The 14940-nt window shown below is 34.7% G+C and overlaps 1 pseudogene; it reads right to left on the bottom strand.

Annotated features, from left to right (window-relative positions):
• Positions 1-509: 509 nt before the first annotated feature.
• Positions 510-6980, bottom strand: LOC105811808 (annotated as a pseudogene).
• Positions 6981-14940: the final 7960 nt, after the last annotated feature.

Below are 14940 nucleotides of genomic sequence, written 5' to 3'. Positions count from 1 at the left end.
CTCCATCATAAAATTGAACTGTAAAATTATTTTTTAAATGTAATATATAGAACAACAAAAAAAGAATTTTTAGCAAACCTCAGGAATTCTTGTTATAAATTACCCAAACTTTATAAAACAAATCCCCCCAACTCGCATTTTGTCTAATATAATAACTTTATATTATGCAAATAAATTTAAAGTATGAAAAGTGCATTATCACAATAATACCTCTTTGCAAGTCCAAAATTCCTGGTTTATAATAAAACTTGTAAAGTGTTTTTTTTTTTTTTTTTTTAAAAAGGAATAAAACCATCAGTGCCATCTCTTGCATGTCTTGCAGAAGTCCAACATCTTAAAATGTTGCTCAACAAGTTGCAGAGAAACATGTCCGGAAGCAACACGTAATTGAAAGGAAACTACTTGTGTTTTTACCATTTTACATTATTATCGTCTGCAGTATTTTCTCCTTCCCAAATGGAAATTCACACTCCATAATTTTGCTCTTCAGTTAGGTATTCTTGCAGTCATCACTTTTGCATGTTTCCAAAATGATCATCTTCTTCATTTGTTCTTTTCTGGAACCACTGCCCGTGGTTCAGTGCCCGTGGTTCCAGAATGAACAGATAATAACCTTTCTGTCTGGAGTGGTGACATCATCTGTATTGTTAATTTTGCTAGGTAGATGGCTTCATATTCCTGAATTTGATAGACAAATCCAACGTTAGGATTAATACAAAATCTTCTTTCTTGAACATAAGCAAATGCATCTCTGTACTTCACTCCAAAGGTTTCCATAACGTATGCAGTAACAAAGGCGACGCTTCTGGAGATCCCTGCATTTCCATACGCAAGAACTTTTCTTGCAGTTTGTAAGCTCTCATCAATAAATTCTTTAGTCATAGGGGAAAAAAAGTATATTTTCAACTGAATTATCTACAATTGCAAGACTAAATATCTAAATAATTGTTGAAAGTTTGATTAACAAAGTTTGCTTCAATATTTTGTCATATGCATGTTATATGGATTAGTCCATGTTTGTGTAGTACAGGTAGCTTGCTTTTCATGGCAGAAGAATATGGGCCTAAGAACAACCCAGATAAAATTTCCTGTATCTCTCCTCTCATAGGGTAGGTCCACTCCTCAGCGGTGTGTTAGCACTGTGGAAGGAAAGAGAACTCCAGCTTCACATTCTCCGTGGTCCAGGCCCGCTGGCTGGAGGGTCGGGTGGGAGGGTGTTATCTGGCAAGCCGGACCCCAAACCCTTGGCTGGCAATGGCAGCGAAAGGAAGTAGGGCAGGTGGAGCAGGTGACTGAGAGAGAGCAGGGCGCTTACAACTCACACATGCAGACTGGAGAGTCCCAGCGACCCCAGGGTGGTGAAGGCCACAGCGGGGAAGAGGAGGGTTGGGAATCTTACACCTGGCCGCCAATGCCACTGGCAATGCCTCCCCAGAGTCCCTGTGCCCCTCCGTCTATAGATAAATTGTGAAAAATATTTTTTTAACTACAGTAATAGCTCAAGTTTCTAGCATATAGGCAGGAACTATTGAATAAATAAAATTAGACCTTCATCCAGACATAAGAGATACTCCAAAGTTCTTGCAGCAAAAGCCAATGTACTGCACTTCTAGTATGATACATCCAGTTGTCCCTCTCTCAGAGATGATTCACTTTTCTTTGATACATGATTTAAATAGAACCTCAGGCCACAAATTATGAAGAATGCAGGAGAGCTTTAGTCATATATATTAGATGAAACATAAGCCCTGAGGAAGCTGAGGAGAAAAGGAGAAAAGACATCCCTATAATCAACAAATGCATAAGCTGAAAAACAATGGTAGTCTAGGGCTGTTTACTGTATGGGCGAAAAGTGCAAAGAAGCCAGGAGCTTTGAGACCCCGCCTCTAGTAAAACAATGTGAGAAGTTTCCTCATCAGGGTCTCCGAAATTTCCAGAAAAGGTCAAATATATTCTCTGCATTCCTAAGAAATTATAGAAATATATGCCTAGGACATTTTAGAAGTATTTTCATCCAAAATGGCTTAATTTTTTAAAAAAAGTTTTGACACTAACAGAAATCCATTTAACCAGAAAAGTAAGTAGTAAATCTGACTAGAATTTGTTTATTAAGGCTTATTTTATATCTTTGTAAGTATACATTATTCCTTAAAGACAGAATTCCTTTTATTGTAGAAAATTCACTTGGTACCTCTTTTCTAGATTCAATTGTAATATTGCTACTATAAAAATACCTTTCTTAGCCATATTTTGTTAAAACCATAAAATGGGATAAATGGAAAAATTATATTTTTTACCTCTTACTTTTTAGGTGATATTTAACTTCATGTCTACCCCCAAGGAAAGATTAAACACATAAATAAATATAAATGTACTATATTAGTGATCAAAATGTAAAGCCATCACAGGATATGCTCTCATTGAGGACTCAGTTCTTTCCGGTAAAGTCATGCAAATAGAATTTTGCATAATATTTGGGATGCAAGATCTAGAAAATGTCAGTATGAATAAGCCCAATCAATTGTTGTTTGATTTTCTAATAGATTTACATTTGTTTTTCTCTGTAGGCACTCCTTTCCAATTTCAATATTTACTTCACCACTGGGGTAGAGAGGAATGGGGTCCCAAATGCCCAGGTTTTCTGAATTTGTTTTCGAATTAAACTCAAAAGTTATGCACTCAATGGAAATAACTTTCAAGAAAAGGCTGTGAAATCTCTAGTCTAAAAATTGTAAATTACCAGTGTTTATGTGATTTTAAATAAATTGATTCCATATGAATTTCTACTTAAAGCTTACAAAAGGGATCTTTTAGTAGTATTGCAGAATCACCAAACTATTTTTGTTCAATTTTTTAAAAATTTTAAAGTAGAGATAATGACTTCCTATGTATAGATAAATCAACACTTTTAAAATTTCTTGACTCTACCTTAAAATATGTCACATGAATCAATTGTTAATTGATTTTTTTCCAACTTTTTTTTTAAGCACTTTGTTAATACAGATACTAGGTTATATTTTAGTCTTTTTAAGAATACATATTCTTAAATTAATTCTGTATTTTTAATGCTAATAAAAACTCCATGCCTGAAATTCATAATCTTCATGTTGTGGTTGGCAACTTTAAAGACTCTCTGTAGATCAAGCAGAAAGCATTGAGCTGCATTTTGGAGGTGTAAAAACAAAAGAAGCCTTTCTGAGCAGCCTTATTTTTAAAAAAGAGAAAAATAATTTAATAGAATAAAAAGCAATATCAGAGTGTTTTTCAGTTAATAAGCAGAAGAATTATTTTGAAAATTTATGTTTCAGCCATGTTCATGTTTCTGAGTGTGTGTGTATGTGTGTGTGTGTGTGCATGTACCAAGTCGTGATATAAAATGCATTCCTTATCGTGGGTTGTGGTCCAAATGGCTGAACCTCCCTGGTCTTTATAAATGCCTACAGATAGTGGGAAAGGAGAAAAAAAGGAAACTATTATCAGAGAGAGAGAAGCAGCAACATAAAGCAATGTCAAACAAGCAGGAAAAGCAAGATTCCTGTAGTGGTCAAAAGTATCAAAAACTGGCAATAAGTGCTTCATGTTTAATTGAGATCTAGAGCAAAGCCATCAGGTTTGACAAAACAGAAGTTTTTGGTGTCAGTGAAGAATTCAATTTTGTAATAATTGGATGTTAGAGGGAATAGCCAGATTTTTTAAAGAATTAGGGCTAATAGGGAAATGAAGTCATGTCATCAGGTGTAAGTGATTTATTCCAGTATTTCAAAATAAAACAGAAAGAAAATGAATAATAGCTAAAAACATGGCATGGTGAAGGAAAAATTTGTTCAAAATGGTAAAAAATTGAGTCTGTTTGAAAGAGAATTTGGAAATTTGAAGAACCAAACAATTCAATAAAAGGAGCAGAGTTATATATTGCTGAAAGCCAAGGTGGATTTTACTGGCATGCAGTTAACAGAGATAGACAATGACCAGTGAAGGGGAAGAAGACTCAAATCAGAGAATGTGTTGTTAGGAATATATCAAATTAACAGTTTTCAGGGATCAGAGAAAAATTATACTCTTTAGGTTTCAAAACAACAATTTGAAATGTGTTCCAAATAGGGCATATCAGTCATTTGGATTACGTATAATGATTTCTCATATTTTCAGATTTTATATTTGCAAATTTGAGTACTTGCTAAAATTTGTTTATTATTCCAAAATTAATACTGTTGGCACTTGTGTGGTCATTCACAGACATGGCAAAGTGGCAAAAAATTTGCGTTGTCTGGTGTACACATTCCTGGCTGAGATTGAACAAGATAATGCTCTGCCTTCTTGTTTCAGCTCTCATGCTGTGAACCAGTGTGTTTTCTTGGCAATCTATTTAATGCCATGTTTTTCACATTTTTGTGCTTTTTGTTGGCGAATTTGCTGTTTAAAATGGCCCCCAAGTGTAGCACTGAAGTGCTGTCTGCTGTTCCTAAGCACAAGAAGGCTGTGATTTGTCTTACAGAAAAAGTGCATATGCTAGGCAAGCTTTGTTCAGGCATGAGCTGTAGTGCTGTGAATTCAATGTTAATGTTAATGAATCAACAATATATATTATATAAGGTATATTTTAACAAAAACACACATAAAACAAGGTTATATATGGATTGATGGAAATGTTGCAACCAGATGCTTGTGGAAACTTAACACAGTATTTCCCCAAGAAGCAGTGGTTCAGTATTTGCTAATTCAGTGTTCACAGTAACTTTATAGAGCATAAACTACTGCAAATGGCAAGAATTGTGTCTTTGCTTGTATAGCTTATTGTGATTTGTAATTAAAATAAGCTTAGTACTGAGATTTCAGAATGCTCAAAACATCAGGAAGATCCTACTCCTGAGGACATTGCTTTCTACTTATCACGGAATAATAAATACATAAAAATAGAACACAGACACTTATGCAATGCTGCTTCCCCTCATGTAGAAGGTCAGGATATGAACTGGGGGAAAGGAGACAAAAAGAACTTGTGAGTCTTCTTTATGCCAAGTCTTGCATATAACTGGTCCTCTTCACTAATAGTTTCTGTGGTTTTATTGGAGAAAGAAGAGCAGAAAAGAAATTAACTTTATCTGAGAAGGTTCTGAATCCTCAGGACTTATAACAAAAGGAGAAAAATAATAGGACTAAATATTAACATTAGTTTAACTTCAATAATTTCCCTTAAATGTATGTACTTTTGAATGGATCCAATGCTTTAGTACTAATATGAAGTAAAAATGCAATTTTCTAAAGAATAAGTAGAAAATTGTATATACTTTTGTTACATAGCACCATCAAGGATTTGGAATATGAGATACAGGGAAATAGAGACTATCCTCACAGTCCTTGTGTGTAAAGACAGGAAATAAGTTAGATATAATCAAGAATATTTTTTTGGAAATAATAAGTTGGATATAATAAAGAATATTTTCTTGGAAAGTTTATAGTTGCACATGAGGAGAGAGAAAGCACAGGCCCAGGGCAAAATTTTTAGGGAACACTCTTACCATTTAATGCATGTGAGGAGAAAGATATAAAAGAAGAGAAATCAGAACCAAATCGTAGCAGGAGAAATGGAGAATAAAGTGCTCCAAAAGTGTGGATACTTCAGCTTGATTTAAGCTGTAATAAACTTATTTGGTTTGAAATCACTTTTTTTCTCTTTATCAGGTCCCAGCAAAGTCCATCAGAATCTGTTTAACTCAGTAACATTGCTGAGTAGAAATTCAGTTGCTAAAGTAAATGTAGATTCTGGTAAGGGTGGTTTAACTGGAAACCTTTTTCATTTTATCTGCTGATGCCAAAAATCTTTTTAAAAGTTTTGTATCTGTCTTTGATTTAAGATCATATGGTGCCTCAAAATCACATCATTTTCATTGTATATTTCTGTGGATTTAAGAGATTAAAGAGAATTAGTTCTGATACCAGGGCATAACTTGAAAAAGCTTATCCCTAGCAAATCCGTTATAAAATTTCATCATCTTTATCTTTGACTGCTCTCCTTAGAAGTGCATTAAAATAATGCATTTTGTGAAGTAAAAATGGACAAGTAGGCTGAAACTCTGCATTCATCATTTATTCTATCATAGAAGTGTCAATAAATTAATTTCACTGGATAAAATAAGGTAATAGATTAAAGGTTCTATGGTTTTTTTATGACCATATCTTGTTCAGTGATGTTTGAAGTTTCTGGCAAAATAAATGGTAGAAAAGATACATACACATTGTATTATATCTTGGTAGGCATGACCATAAATAGTCATTGAATAGCAATTATTCAGCATGTACATATATAAGTCTGTAAGATTTTAGAAAGAGATTTCAGAAGATTGTCAAATTAAATATTTTTCTATTGTTTACCTAGATATTAATACCTTGTGCTTGTTGAACTATTCTATAGCATCCAGAGGGTTATTACTATTCTTTGTAGTAATTTTAGGTAGGTGGCAACTCCAGTGTGATTTTCTCAGAGGTTCTCTAGTTCATCTTAATTCAAAATGTCAAAATAGAACTCAATTGGTATAGATAATTCAGAAATAAATTACGGATAACCATAAATTCTCATTTTAAAACATATTTCAGGAATAATTTAGCATTTGATTTGAACTTCAATTTATAATATTCATGGTGGCATCAAAGTTATAAGAAAAACTTGATTTTCTTATAAATTAAAATATTTTAGATTGACTTTTTAGAGATACATTTAGATTTTGTGTTATCATTTTCTTTTTTGGTAGGGATTGCAGTATTGGTATATCCTTCTTTCGCCAAATTATTTACCTGATTTAATTTCCAAACATGAAGGAGACCTCTATTTTTCTACAGATTGACCTGACCATGAAGGTACTATCTCAGGATCTTTGCTGGGCTAATTACAAAGAAAAAGGGCCATTTTGGAGAGACAGGACCTACGATTTGGAGCCTAGTATGGAGAGGAGAATCTGCTTTAAGGCATTAACATCATCCATAGCCACCAAGCCTGTCTCATGAATTCAGTCATGAGAGGTAAACAAAGCCAGGCTCTGATGGATGTAAGAAAGGAGAGGAATAGAAAAGTCAAGCAGTTAGCCATGCAGACAGATTTTATTCGGTGGCAATATCCTTCATGCTAACTTGTAACTAAAGACAAGTTCTAGGGATATAGGCTGTTGAGAAAAACTGGCAGGGCCTTATACTCAAAGCAATTATGTCATTGAGCAGGTTAATGAGATAGCAATTCCAGAATAGTGAGCAAGACTGAGATCTGATTATAAGTACCTTTGAACAGTAGGGATGATATTTATGACATAAAGAGAAATCCAGTTATGAGAGTTGTTCCCCAAAGTAAGAGTTGAGAGAGTAGACCTGCTGATATAATTTATTCATTTATTCAACAAATAATCACAGGGATAATATTCAGTATCAAATACGTGTTATGATTCTGATTCCAAAAGTATTACTTTTTAGAATTAAAAAGCTTAAAAACCTCTTATGTAATTCTAGGATTACTTCTAAAATAGAGCTGAGCCTATAAATGGGCTTCCAAGGGAAGTTTTGCACAGGTACAGATAACAAGGGCCTGGAAAAGGTTGATATTCACAGTGCCGAAAGAAATTCATGTTATCAATTGAAGATTTGTAAAATGGGCAGTAATACAGTACAAATGTACATGTGTTTCTGTGTGTGTGCATATGTGGTTGCATAGCTACTATTACATCTTGTGCTGAATTTGGAGATGCAGCTAGAGTTGTATGTATGTAAGTTTTCTAAAACCTAAATATTCTTTGACCAGCCAAGCAAAAGATAATTTATTTTACTGTCACAATTCAATGTAACATATGGAAGCCATTTTTAATATGATACTACGCAAAGTATAGATTTTTAATTTAAAATATTAAACATATTATTCATGGCTTAAAGGAATAAGCACATGTAAAATACATTATTATCAAAGAAACTGTAAATTGGTTAGTGGCTGCATATAGGCCAAGAGTGAGTTTATGTTTTAGAAATACTACTTCTAACCTTCAGGATATGAGAAATAGGGATTTGTATTTTTGATTAGTGGTTATCATTCTTTGCTTTTTTTTTTTTTTATTTCAGCATATTATAGGGGTAAAGATGTTTAGGTTACGTATGTTGCCCTTGCCCCCCCTCCCCCCTAAGTCCGAGTTTCAAATATGTCCATCCTTTGGGCGGTGCGCATTGCACTCTTTGTGTATGCATTCTTTGCTTTTAATGTTTCTGTGCCTGATCATTGTCTTATATACTTCCTTGTCATCACATAAGGTGTTATATACTCTGACTTCATATATTATTTTGTCATTATGTGTATGTGTGTATATGATACAGCTTTATAAACACAAAAATACCTAAGTAGATCCAGCTAGAGTCCCAGGAATAATATTAATATTTAAATATTGTGAGGAATCTTTGCTGTTTTATAGCAATGGGCATAAATGTAGTATAATGACTCTTTATATTAACCTTCGAAAATTAGAAATCATTTTTGTCTGGCATTCAAGTGAAGACAGTGATTAGAACCAAAAAATGATGAATGAAAATGATGTTGCTTGATTAAAATTAGGTTTCACTAAAATTAGTACTGACTTGCTCTTTGTGTACTCATCAAGCTCGCCATGTGAGTGGTTGCTTCGTTTTCTTTTTTTTTTTTTATTTCAGGGTATTATGAGGGTACAAACATTAAGGTTACACTTTATGTCTTTGCCTCACCCAAGTGAGGGTTAGAGGCATGCCCTTCCCCCCTACAATGCTCCCTGTGTCTTTAGTTGCAGGTTTACCCTCCCATCCCCCCTAATCCCTGGAGAGTGTTACTGCCATGTGAGCCTCCTAGTGTTCATCTGTTAGTACCAGTTTGATGGCGAGTACAAGTAGAGCCCATTCTTCTGATCTTGTGGTGCCTCACTTTGGATAATGGGCTTAAGTTTAATGCAGGAAAGTATAAGAGGTTGTAGATCACTGTCGTTTCTTATGATTGAGTAATATTCCATTGTATGCATATACCAAATTTTAATAATCCACTCATAGATTGACAGGCACTTGGGTTGTTTCCATATCCTTACAATAGTGAATTGTGCTGCCATAACATTCGGGCACAGATGTCTTTATTATAGAATGTTTTTTGCTCTTTTGGGTAGATGCCTAACAGTGCTATTGCTGGATCAAATGGTATTTCTATTTTTAGCTCTTTGCGGTATCTCCAAATTCTTTTCCACAGAGGTTGCACTACTTTTCAGTCCCACCAGCAGTGTAAGAGTGTTCCTGTCTCTCCACACCCTCACCAGCATTTGTTGTTTTGGGATTTTTTCGTAGAGGCCGATCTCACTGGGGTTAGGTGATATCTCATTGTGGTTTTGATTTGCATTTCTCTAATGATTAGAGATGTTGAGCATTTTTTTATATGTTTGCTGGCCATTATTCTGTCTTCTTTTGAAAATTTTCTGTTCATTTCCTTTGCCCATTTGTTGATGGGGTTGTTTGATTTTTTCTTGTTGATTTTTTTGAATTCTAGATAGATTCTGGTTATCAGCCCTTTATCAGATGCATAGGGAGTAAATATTTTCTCTCATTCTGTAGGCTGTCTATTCGCTCTAACGATAGTTTCCTTGGCAGTGCAGAAGCTTTTTAATTTGATCAGATCCCATTTATATATTTTTGTTGCTGCAGTGATTGCTTTGGGGTTCTTCTTCAAGAATTCCTTGCCTAGGCCGATGTCTGAAAGGGTCTTCCGAACCCTTCGGGTCTCCTTCCGGCCCTTCTAAAAGGGTCTTCTTTTAGAATTCTTAAGGTTTCATGCCTTAGGTTTAAGTCTGTTATCCATCTTGAATTGATTTTTGTGGGAGGTGAGAGGTGGGGATCCAGTTTCATTTTTCTGCATGTAGCCATCCAGTTTTCCCAGCACCATTTATTGAAGAGGGATTCTTTTCCCCAGTGTATATTTTTGTCAGCTTTGTCAAAGATTAGATTACCATATGTGGATGATTTCATCTCTGGATTCTCAGTCCTATTCCAGAGGTCAATGTCTCTGTTCTTGTGCCAGTACCATACTGTTTTAGTTACTATAGGCTGGTAGTACAGCTTGAAGTCTGGTAGACTGATACCTCCCAGTTTGTTCTTTTTACTTAAGATTGCTTTGGCTATATGAGGTCTTTTCTGGTTCCATACAAAGCATAGAATTATTTTTTCTGGTTTTGTAAAGAATGATGATGGGACTTTGATGCTTCTTTTTCTTTAGAATAGTTTGTATGCAAATGAAATAACATGATGGCTTAATTCCAGAATTTCTCACTGGTTAATTATCCTATTAAAAATTTTATAATATCTTTATATGAGTTAACTCAAGATGTCTATTGATGATATTACTAGGGGTAATTCAGTCGTTTTTACTGCAAGTATAGCATATAAGTTGCCCATAATTTGTCATAAGGGCCTAAGTAGAATTGCTTATAGATTTAAGAACTTATTTTTTTGGCAGACTTTATTACCATTATGAGCCTGACTTATAACATCAGAGGTTTGGGGAAAAGTATGTAATAGAAGAAGAAACACATTCTGTAGATAGTTTAATGTTAGGTATTTATATGTAATTTGGGCTGAGAACCAGGAGTAAAGGACAAGACAGTATAGTCTAAAGCCATGAATTTTGATTCCCAGCTCTTAGTCCTCCACTGCATATTGAAATGTCTACACTCATTTATAATGGTTTAATTCTGTTCTCCCACTTAGGATTGTGTATGTCAAGTACTTCCAAGTGTCCTTTTCACACATCTCTGCTAAAATTAAAAGATGACATGTTAACTGTTCCAAAATTTGAACAATTCATATGCTAGATTTGTTCTATTTTGGTCCAGATTGCAGAAGTATGTCCAAGGGGAAATGGAGATTAAATCAGAAAACGAGCAGGAGGGAGTGGAGAGGAGGGGATGGGTAAATTCACACCTAATGGGTACAGTGCACATTATCTGGGGGATGAGCACACTTATAACTTTGTCTCAAATGGTACAAAAGCAATTTATGGAACCAAAACATTTGTGCCCCTGTAATATTCTGAAATTTTAAAAACTCATGAAAACACACACACATAAAATAAAATAAAATGCTATTCAGCAAAAATAAATAAAGTTACTTTTTTGCCCTCAAAAAAAAAAATCTACCAAGAATCTAACAATTGGAGTTTCCAAATTTTAGCATGCTGTTAAAAAAATAAATTAGTCATTTCTCCAACAATGGAGTTATGAAAATAGAAGCCACATTATGATATGTCAGTAACACTGTGGGAGAGATTTCTGTGGGAGGTCAGATGAGATGACCTATATTATTCTTCTGCCTCAAAACATTTTACTATTTTTTCTTCTTTTTTAAAAAATATTTTTATGCTTTTCTTTCTTCACCAGAACAACGTAGAATTAGCGGTGGAGACAAAATTCGAACAGAATTTGACAACCGAAGAAAAGACATCAGTTCTTTTCACACCTGACTTTAAGTCTTGGACTTTTATATCCATCCGCAGCCTATTCACTCGAAGGGATTCTGAGAGTTGTAAGGAGAAAGTAGGATTACTTGAGCATTTGTGTTCTGTTTTTGCATATCTATCATTCCTAGATTTCTTTGTTCCTAGGTATCAAGGCTTTTAGGAATAGGACCATTTTGATATTCTGGGGATTAGGAAATTTCAATACTAAATTTGTTTGAATTAACACTTCATTGCTGTCTCCCAAATTAGTACACTGCACAATAAAAGTAAATGCACATTTTAACTTTCCCCAAAATAATAATAGTAATATGTATTAGTTATTCATTGCTGCATAGCAAATTACTTCCAAATTTAGCAATTTAATACAACTCAGGAGTGGCTGTTAAGGCCTTGCCGCAACTGTAGTCAGGTTGTCAGCCTGGAGGTACACAGTAGGATGGTAGTTACCTGAGGCTGAGAAATGTTGGGGAAGGAGGACATGAGGAGAGGTTGGTTAATGGGTGCAAAACTATAGTTAGATAGAAGGAATGAGTTTTAGTGTTTGATATGACAGTAGAGTGAATATAGTTAATAATAATTTATTGTATATTTCAAAAAGCTACAAGAAAAGAATTGAAGTGTTCCCAACATAAAGAAAAGATAAATGTTTGAGGTGATGGATATCCCAGTTACCCTGATTTGATCATTACACATTGTATACGTGCATCAAAATATTTACATGTACTCAATAAATATGTATAACTATGATATATCAATAAAAAGAAGATGTTAGCCATGGACTACAACCATCTGGAGGCTTAACGGTGAGAGCTCCCCTTTCAAGAAGGACCACTCACGTGGCTGCTGGCCCAAGGCCTCAGTTCCTAATCCTTTGGCTTTTCCACGGTGCTGCTTATGACATGGTGGTTAATTCTCCCTGGAATGAGTGATTCAAAGAGAGAGCACACAAAGGAAGCCACAAAACTGCCTTTTATAACCTTGTCTCTGAAATTACAACCAGCTTTTTCCACCTTCTCCTCTTCATCATTAAAAGCAATACCCCAAGTGTAGTCCACACTGCAGATAGGGTGCTGAGGCTTTGCCCCTTGATGGGAGATGTATCAGAAAATTTGTGGACATTTTAAAACTGCCAGATAGCACCGCTGTGGGTAAAAGCTACCACGCAGTGACACCTTAGAGACTGTTCTCTTTAAGCACAAGGCTGGGGAATGTAACTTTTCTTTTTACTTCAAATTTTCCTGGATGCTCTCATCTTAGCATATACTTATAAAGCCGCGGGATCCTTCTTTCCCTTTGTTTCTCTTACTGTTCTGATTTAAATACCATTTTTTAATCTATTGATCTCATTACAGCCTATAATGTGGTCTTCTTTTGTGTATTAGTCTGTCTTCTTTCCCCTGCTTTATTAAGACAGGCAGCATGTTTTCCCAGTGCTGGGCATCACTGCCTCTTCCGTTGGCCGTAGTTAGTTGGGAACATGGTTTTATTCCAGAACCCATTTTAGAGTGCTCAAGCCAGTATTACACTTGCAGCTTTAACTGTACATACATACCTTGGGGGAAGCTTAAAAAGAATTATATAGGTCTGTATTCCAGTAGTTAAAAACATATAAAATATGTATAAAATAAGTATAAATGCATTGATATAAACACAAACGAAAGAATTACTGGTCATCTGCTATGTTCCAGATAATGTCCTAAACAGATAAAAGGGTAGTTAAAAAGAAAGATAGGAATGGATTCTAGGGAGTAGATAAATATGTATATGAGGAGATGGTAAGTTGTAGTAAATGGAAGAGTTACTATTATCTCATTTATCATATATTCTGGCAATAGTTTTACTTTCTTGAGCTATGTTCGAGTTTACTTAAAAGCATATACTGTACAGCATATACCTGTCATGCTCACAACAGGCTGGTAGTTCCACTGAGTCCACGTTGACATCTACAGCATTGAATAGTACTAGTGTTAAACTTTGCTTTCCTGAACGAACTTTAAGTCAAAATCTCTCAAGGAGTGGTGGTGCACTCCAACCTCATATGTGGAGTTTCTAAAACATACAAATGTATGGTCCACATGTCACAATTTCTGGTTCAGATGAGTGGGCGGTGGAGCCCATGTCTGTCTTTTTGAAAATGTCTACTTATGATTTTGATGGACACCTTAATTTGAGAATTGCTGGCCTAAGCAGAAGAAAAGGGCAGAAGGGAAAGAAAAACTAGGGAGAATATAAGGGAAAAAAAGACAATAAATACAGGATCATAAATGGTGAAGGTGAGTTGACTGTATAAAATGCATTATGTAATAGTTGATTGTGTAACCATTAATTGTGTAAAACTCCTGCTGCAGCTGCAATTTCTTGATGTACTAACAATATTGCCATCAGTTACCTTCCCCTACATGGTGGAATGACTTTGAAATTTACTCAGGTTAAGGAAATATTGAAGACAGAAAATAATAGTTATGCTTAAATTTGTGAAATGCATTAAAACCGTTAAGAAATATTTCAAATGAGTGTTCAGGACTAATAAACTTGGTGAAGAATTAGAAGTATGTTTAATTTATAAGGAACTGTCAAACTGTTTTTAATATGGCTGTACCACTTTGCATTCCCACTAGTAATGAATGAGAATTCCAGGTGCTTCACCTCACCTGCACTTGGTTTTGTATACTGACAAAACCAAGTGTAGGTGAGATATATTAAATATATATGTATATTAAATTTCAGCCATTCTCATATGAATGTAGTGGAAAATAAAAAAAAATGTGTATAACTTACAGGAAGCATGATAGCATTTCTTCCTAGTTAGATAAGGCACACTCTATTATTTGATCTTTAATCCATAGTAGGATGACCTAGAAGGAAAAATTAAGTCAAAGTTACTAGTTACAGTGCATTTTCCCATGATTTTTCCATGTTTACCACTTTCAATTTCAGTTATGCAAACAAAAACAAAAACAACCAAAAAACCAAAACCCTCCTTAAGAGGATATCAATCTGTATCAATCTTGTCATAGGACATCAGGTAATTTGGATATCATGGGCGAATAGAAATAGGCAGTGGGTGATCTTACTTGGATTTTTATAATTATATACCATTTGATTTTACAAAGTTTCTCTCAGGAACATATTAAGAAAAGAGAATAAATTTAGGACAAAAAATAATCTATTCAGTGAACAAATATTTCTTAAATGCCTACTTTATAAAAGACATTTTTTGAGTGCTGCTACAGACACAAAATAGAATGTAATTTGGTACAGGCAGGGCAAGGTAATTATACAATTATCTCTGGTCCAAAGTAGATCGTGAAATGTACTGTGAGAGACATACACCGTAGAGCCCTGGAGTTGGGAAGCAGAGTAAAAACATCTGTTAGGGGGAATTAGGGAAGTCTTAGTGACAACAAAGAAACCAATTTGGCCCTGAAGAATGCATGAGGGTCTGTCTGTTTGTT

Source organism: Propithecus coquereli, unplaced genomic scaffold, assembly GCF_000956105.1.
Source record: "Propithecus coquereli isolate 6110/MARCELLA unplaced genomic scaffold, Pcoq_1.0 Scaffold240, whole genome shotgun sequence".
Taxonomy (NCBI): domain Eukaryota; kingdom Metazoa; phylum Chordata; class Mammalia; order Primates; family Indriidae; genus Propithecus; species Propithecus coquereli.
The sequence above is the reverse complement of the archived record's forward strand: the minus strand, read 5'-3'. Positions and strand labels throughout refer to the sequence as shown.